General features: G+C 37.2%; 1 protein-coding gene across 1 annotated transcript in view; it reads left to right on the top strand.

Annotated features, from left to right (window-relative positions):
* Positions 1–6000, top strand: part of adgrl1a (adhesion G protein-coupled receptor L1a) — a 370561-nt gene that overhangs the window by 324661 nt on the left and 39900 nt on the right. The gene's annotated exons all lie outside the window — the stretch shown is intronic.

The following is a 6000-nucleotide window of genomic DNA, read 5'->3' as shown; positions in this document are numbered from 1 at the left end:
CACAAATACAATTAAACTCTATTAAAGATAGAAATGTAATTTCTAAGGCCTGAATACCTTTTATTTAAGCTGACTAGAAATGACCACAAAGTTCGAGAGCCTAAAAACCAAATCCATAGAAATGCAATTAATAAAAGTATATATATATATATATATATATATATATATATATATATATATATATATATATATATATATATATATATATATATATATATAAATAAATAAAAAAGTTGTATATAAATATTATGTATCACACTTTTTGTAATTAATAATAAATAATCACGAAACGTAATTAATGTAATTAATCATGATTAATCACAAAATGCCGTATTTATTACAGAAATAAAAACACTGGCATGTAAGTGCCATCAATGTCAATAACAAACAAAATGATTTCCATGTTGGATTGCAGGACAGCACAGCCAGAGCTACTCCCTTCAGATTAAACACACATAATCACGTTCATCAAATTTGCTTAAACTAAGTGTTCTTAAGTATGGCTATTTCTGACACAGTAATGTGAAGCAGACGCTTTACAAAAGTTACGTTTAGGGGGAAACAAGTCAAAATCAATTAAACATTTGAGGGCTCATGGAAGCAGCTTAAGGCAGATAATAGGGCTGTCTTTGACAGTTGCGACTTCATCTGGCACTTCACATTTACATGGACACCAATACTTAGCTTTTATGATTGAGATAATACTGATTGAGAGTCGACCATGTACGCAGCGATTTTTTGATTACCTTAAAGGATCACGCGAGTCCCAAAATGCGGAGGTTTTTCTTTTCGTTCGCCATGCGGTATCAAATTCCATTAAATCATTCTAAATGAAAATATGCTGAATGAGAGTGAACTGCTGAACTGCAGTTAAAGTCTAAAGATTAAAAATGAAACACCCGAAATTGCATGAAACTCAGGAGGAAACGCTGGACAGCCTGGTGATGCAACATTAATTGTTTTATACTGAAACTTTCCTTCTAAACGCTCGTCCTTGGTCTTATCCATATTTCTTTGCACGTTAAACACACACAGCGCCGGAGCAAGCTGAACTGGTGCTCTAGGTAAACGACAATCACGCCGCCCTCAACCCAAAAGTGAAAAAGAAAGTGACTGGTTCGCGAATGAAAGTGAGGACCGTGAGGGAGGGGGTGGGTGTAGTGGATGAAAGTGAGGACCGGGGAGTTTGCTCACTATTGTGCTGCCCAAGATGACTGCCTAGGTCACCTTTATGGTCGCGCCGGCCCTGAACACACGTCGACCACAACAGGAAATAAAAAAACTGCAACTGCGTTATTTGAAACATTTGAGGACTCATATATATATATATATATATATATATATATATATATATATATATATATATATATATATAGTAAAGTTCACTTCTAAAAGGCTGAGAAAAAATAAAATTAAAATGTTGGAGTGGCCTAGTCTAAGTCATGACATAAATCAAATTGAGATGGTGTGGCATGACCTTAAAAAAGGCATTCCTGTTTGGAGTTTGCATGTTCTCCTCGTGTTGACTTGTGTTTCTTCCGGGTACTCTGGTTTCCCCCACAGTCCAAAGACATGCGCTATAGGTGAATTGATTAAGCTGAATTGGCCATAGTGTATGAGTGTGAATGTAAGAGTGTATGGTTGTTTCCCGGTATTGGGTTGCGGCTGGACGGGCATCCGCCGTGTAAACATGCTGGATAATTTGGTGGTTCATGAGAATGAAAAAAAAAAAGATAGAACAAATGTTCATATGCTCATATACAATATATGTTAGCGTGTGCTTGACTGATGTGTTTGTGGTAAAAGTGCATCTACTGTTATTTCACTAAACACCCACAGGTCAGATCTTCAGCCACAGATCGAGAGTTAATTCTAAAAACGATTATTTATTACTTGATAATTATTAATATATTTTAGTACATTTTTCAGTGACTGTTGATGGTTTCGATTAGTTTTAGTTTGAATTTATTTATTCATTTTTCTTCAGCTTAGTCGCTGATTTATCAGGGGTCTCCACAGCGGAATGAACAGCCTAATTTTATTTCAGTTAACAAAAATGTTTTTTAACCAGTTTTTTTTTTTAACCCCTGTAGTGTTTTTAAACCATACTATAGCAAATGACTTTCACACAGTGATAAATGGTAAATATTCTGAAAATTTCAAGACAATTTCACATAGGCAATGACGTTCCGGAAATTTTTCACACATCCATTCCAAAATACCAGTAAATTCTGACATCAGAATGAGCCCACCAGAAATGAGCTCTAAACATCTGCGTTTTTATTTGTAAAGATAGAAGGGGTCAGGCTTTTGTTGATGGTTTCACTTTTATTCAAAGCATTAGCATTCATGTAGCTGCTTTTGTCCACGAGACATCCGAAGGCAAAAGCGCAAACCATTGCTAAATGTTTACACATTTGACTACATTACAAATTCGGTGGACGGATAAGCATTGTGAGCAACTTCGATGTAAATATATGGAGGAACACTTTCACATGTCGAGATATACATTTGATTGTGTGCTAGCACTCACCGGAGCACTCCTTCACGTGCACGAGTGCAGCTGAACACAGGATTTTCAGATAAACTCACAGCAGTTTATAAGCATTTTGTCGATACTTTGTTCTACAGTTGGCATTAATAATGAACATAGAAACTATATTTAACTAACAACTAGCAGCTTAATGTGACACAGAGCAACATTCCGGCAAATTACCGGTAATGTTACAACTTCTCTTTTTGTATTTCCAAAAAGGGCCTGTTTACAAATAAAAAGTCTGTATGTGTGAAAGGGGCTAATGTTAAAGGATACAACTGTAAAATCACAAAGGAGCTCACATTTTAAAACTGACCCTAAAATTGAATAAGCAAATGAAACTTTTAAACTTTTGCACAAACAAAAGATTCATTTTAGAAGTATGTGTGTGTGTTGTGCACATGATGCCACAGAAACACTTTCACTCTGACTTTCTGAAAAAATGCCTCCAGGCAATATTATGCAACTGTGCTTCCACTCCGCACTGCTTACATACTCCAGATTCTCACAGAAAATGATGTATTACATCTTGATTATGCATTTTCTGCGCATTTAACCAGCTGCTGCTGCATGTGTTGATTTCTTCAGGCTGTTATTTTTCCTCCCTTTGAACCAAGTAACATTAATTTGATGAGGTTTAAGGTTACAGTCTGAAGCCGGTGTGTTCTACTGAAGTGTTATGTCTTGTCAGAGATAAGGTCTCCTTTTTTGTGGGTGGGGGGGCGGGGGGATCTTGTCCAAATAAAAGAGTAAAGAGTAGTCAGTGTGCCACTTTGAGCATTGAATGGAGTTTAACAATGACCCTGGAAGTATATGTGAAGACAGCTGGTGTTGATGGGGTTTGTGTTTTAGTCAACCAACCAAAAATGAAAACCCCGGTGAAACAACACTTCAGCAGAGCAGAACAACCACTGTCAACAAATTAATGCTGCTCAGCTCGGATTGAAAATCGCACTTCAGCATAGCTGCGCTTCAATGTTTTCAGCTTCAAGAGCGGCTGATTCTTGTACAATCAATAAATCACCACAGATCTCTTCAGAAATTCAAATTAGAGTCTGCTGGAAGATTAGGATATTGTGACAGATCGGTTTCACCATCAAATTGGGATGTCCTTGGATCAGTTTCTTCTTAAAAGCAGAGGTTCCATTTGATTGGCTGCTTTAATGTGTCTTACGGAGTTCAGAGTGCATCAGGAATCAAAATGACATTAAATGGTGGTTTAAATAAGCTGTAATTGTAGCTGGAGAATGTTTGCAGGGTTTAAGACATCGATTTTTGTTCTGTTTTTGGAAGATAAGAGAGTTTGAGGCACTTAAGTGAGCAATAAATGTACAAATGTGTTTGTATCTGTGACGGTTATGGAAGGAGGGCCTGGAAAAAGTGAGTTAAAGTCACCTTTAAATCAAAATGTACTCTTCTTATTTTTATGTGTACACTGACCAGCCACTTTATTAGGTACACCTGTCCAACTGCTTGTTAACGCACATTTTTTAATAAGCCAATCACCTGGAAGCAACTCAATGCATTTAGGCCTGTAGACATATTCAGGACGATCTTCTGCAGTTCAAACCGAGCATCAGAATGGGGAAGAAAGGTTATTTAAGTGACTTTGAACGTGGCATGGTTGTTGGTGCCAGACAGGCTGGTCTGAGTATTTCAGAAACTGCTGATCTACTGGGATTTTCACTCACAACCATCTCTAGGGTTTACAGAGAATGGTCCAAAAAGAGAACAAATCCAGTGAGCGGCAGTTCTGTGGGCACAAATGCCTTGTTGGTGCCAGAAGTCAGAGTAGAATGGCCAGACTGGTTCCAGCTGATAGAACGGCAACAGTAACTCAAATAACCACTCATTACAACCGAGGTCTGAAGAAGAGCATCTCTGAATGCACAACATGTCCAACCTTGAAGCGGATGGGCTACACCAGCAGAAGAAAACACCAGGTGGCACTCTTGTCAGCTAAGAACAGGAAACTGAGGCTACAATTTGCACAGGCTCACCACAATTGGACAAAAGATAACTGGAAAAACATTGCCTGGTCTGATGAGTCTCAATTTCTGTGACATTCGGATGCTAGGGTCAGAATTTGACATCAACAACATGAAAGCATGGATCCATCAACGTTTCAGGCAGGTGGTGGTGGTGTAATGGTGTGGGGGATATTTTCTTGTCACACTTTGGGTCCACTAGTACCAATTGAGCATCATGTCAACGCCACGGCCTACCTGAGTATTGTTGCTGACCATGTCCATCCCTTTATGACCACAGTCTGATGGTTACTTGCAGGAGAATAACGCATCATGCCATAAAGTACGAATTATCTCAGGCTGGTTTCTTAAACATGACAATGAGTTGTCTGTACTCAAATGGCCTCCACAGTCACCAGAACTCAATCCAATAGAGCACCAGATTTGCATCATGGATGTGCAGCCGACAAATCTGCAGTACTGCATGATGCTATCATGTCAATATGGACCAAAATCTCTGAGGAATATTTCCAATACCTTGTTGAATCTGTGCAACAAAGGATTAGGGCAGTTCTGAAAGCAAAAGTGGGTCTAACACAGTACTAGAAAGGTGTACCTAATTAAGTGGCCGGTGAGTGTATATACTGTACTATCTGCATCTGCGCACTTCATTATTTTGTAAAAATACATTTTCCCTCATAAACTTTAATTATATACCATAACCTTCCCTCCCTCTCGAAACAATTACATTCCTATTTAATTTGTTTAATGTCCTTCACTTCCTAACTTCCCTCCATCTCGTTTTCTTGGATATACATCATTAATTATGTTAATATGGGGACTACACAAGTTGTGTGGGGCCCCACAAGTTACGGAAGGCCTCGCATACCCCATTAAACTTAGACAACAGAGACATGACTTACATAACAGAACCATGACATTATCTTCTGCTTTGTAGGGTGTAGGGGCAGAACGTTAAGTGTTAGGAATTATTATAAATCTCAACAGCCAAGTATAGTTGTTTAAATGTCTAGTTGCAATGGATACATTCATTTTGAGATGATTTAAAAGCTTAAAAATGTCCTAGAATTGTTAGATACATGAAATCAGGGTTAAAATGAAAAAAAAAATAAAAATAAAAAGGAAAGACAAAAGGAAATTCCCAAAGCCCTCAATTTGAAAACAACAACACAACAACAACATTTTAACTCTTTACCTGCCTGCTCTACCAAATGTTTGACCCTATTTTGACTGTTTTATATAATTACTGTTAAAGTCATTTAAAGAATGACTGTTTTTAAAAATGGTTTACACACACAGCATTGTTGGTTCACAAAAAATCTAACAAATATAATCCTGTAGCACTACTACACTTGATTTTGGTTTTACTGTAAAAAACAAACAAACAAGAAAGCATGTTAAATGAGAATCTAGAATACTTTATGACATAATTCAAAAAATAAAGATTATTTAGTATTCAAAAATGTTTTATTTTGA

The sequence above is a fragment of the Danio aesculapii genome, chromosome 3 (assembly GCF_903798145.1).
Source record: "Danio aesculapii chromosome 3, fDanAes4.1, whole genome shotgun sequence".
Lineage (NCBI taxonomy): Eukaryota > Metazoa > Chordata > Actinopteri > Cypriniformes > Danionidae > Danio > Danio aesculapii.
Note: the sequence above shows the minus strand (reverse complement) of the source record. Positions and strands in the feature narration are given on the sequence as shown.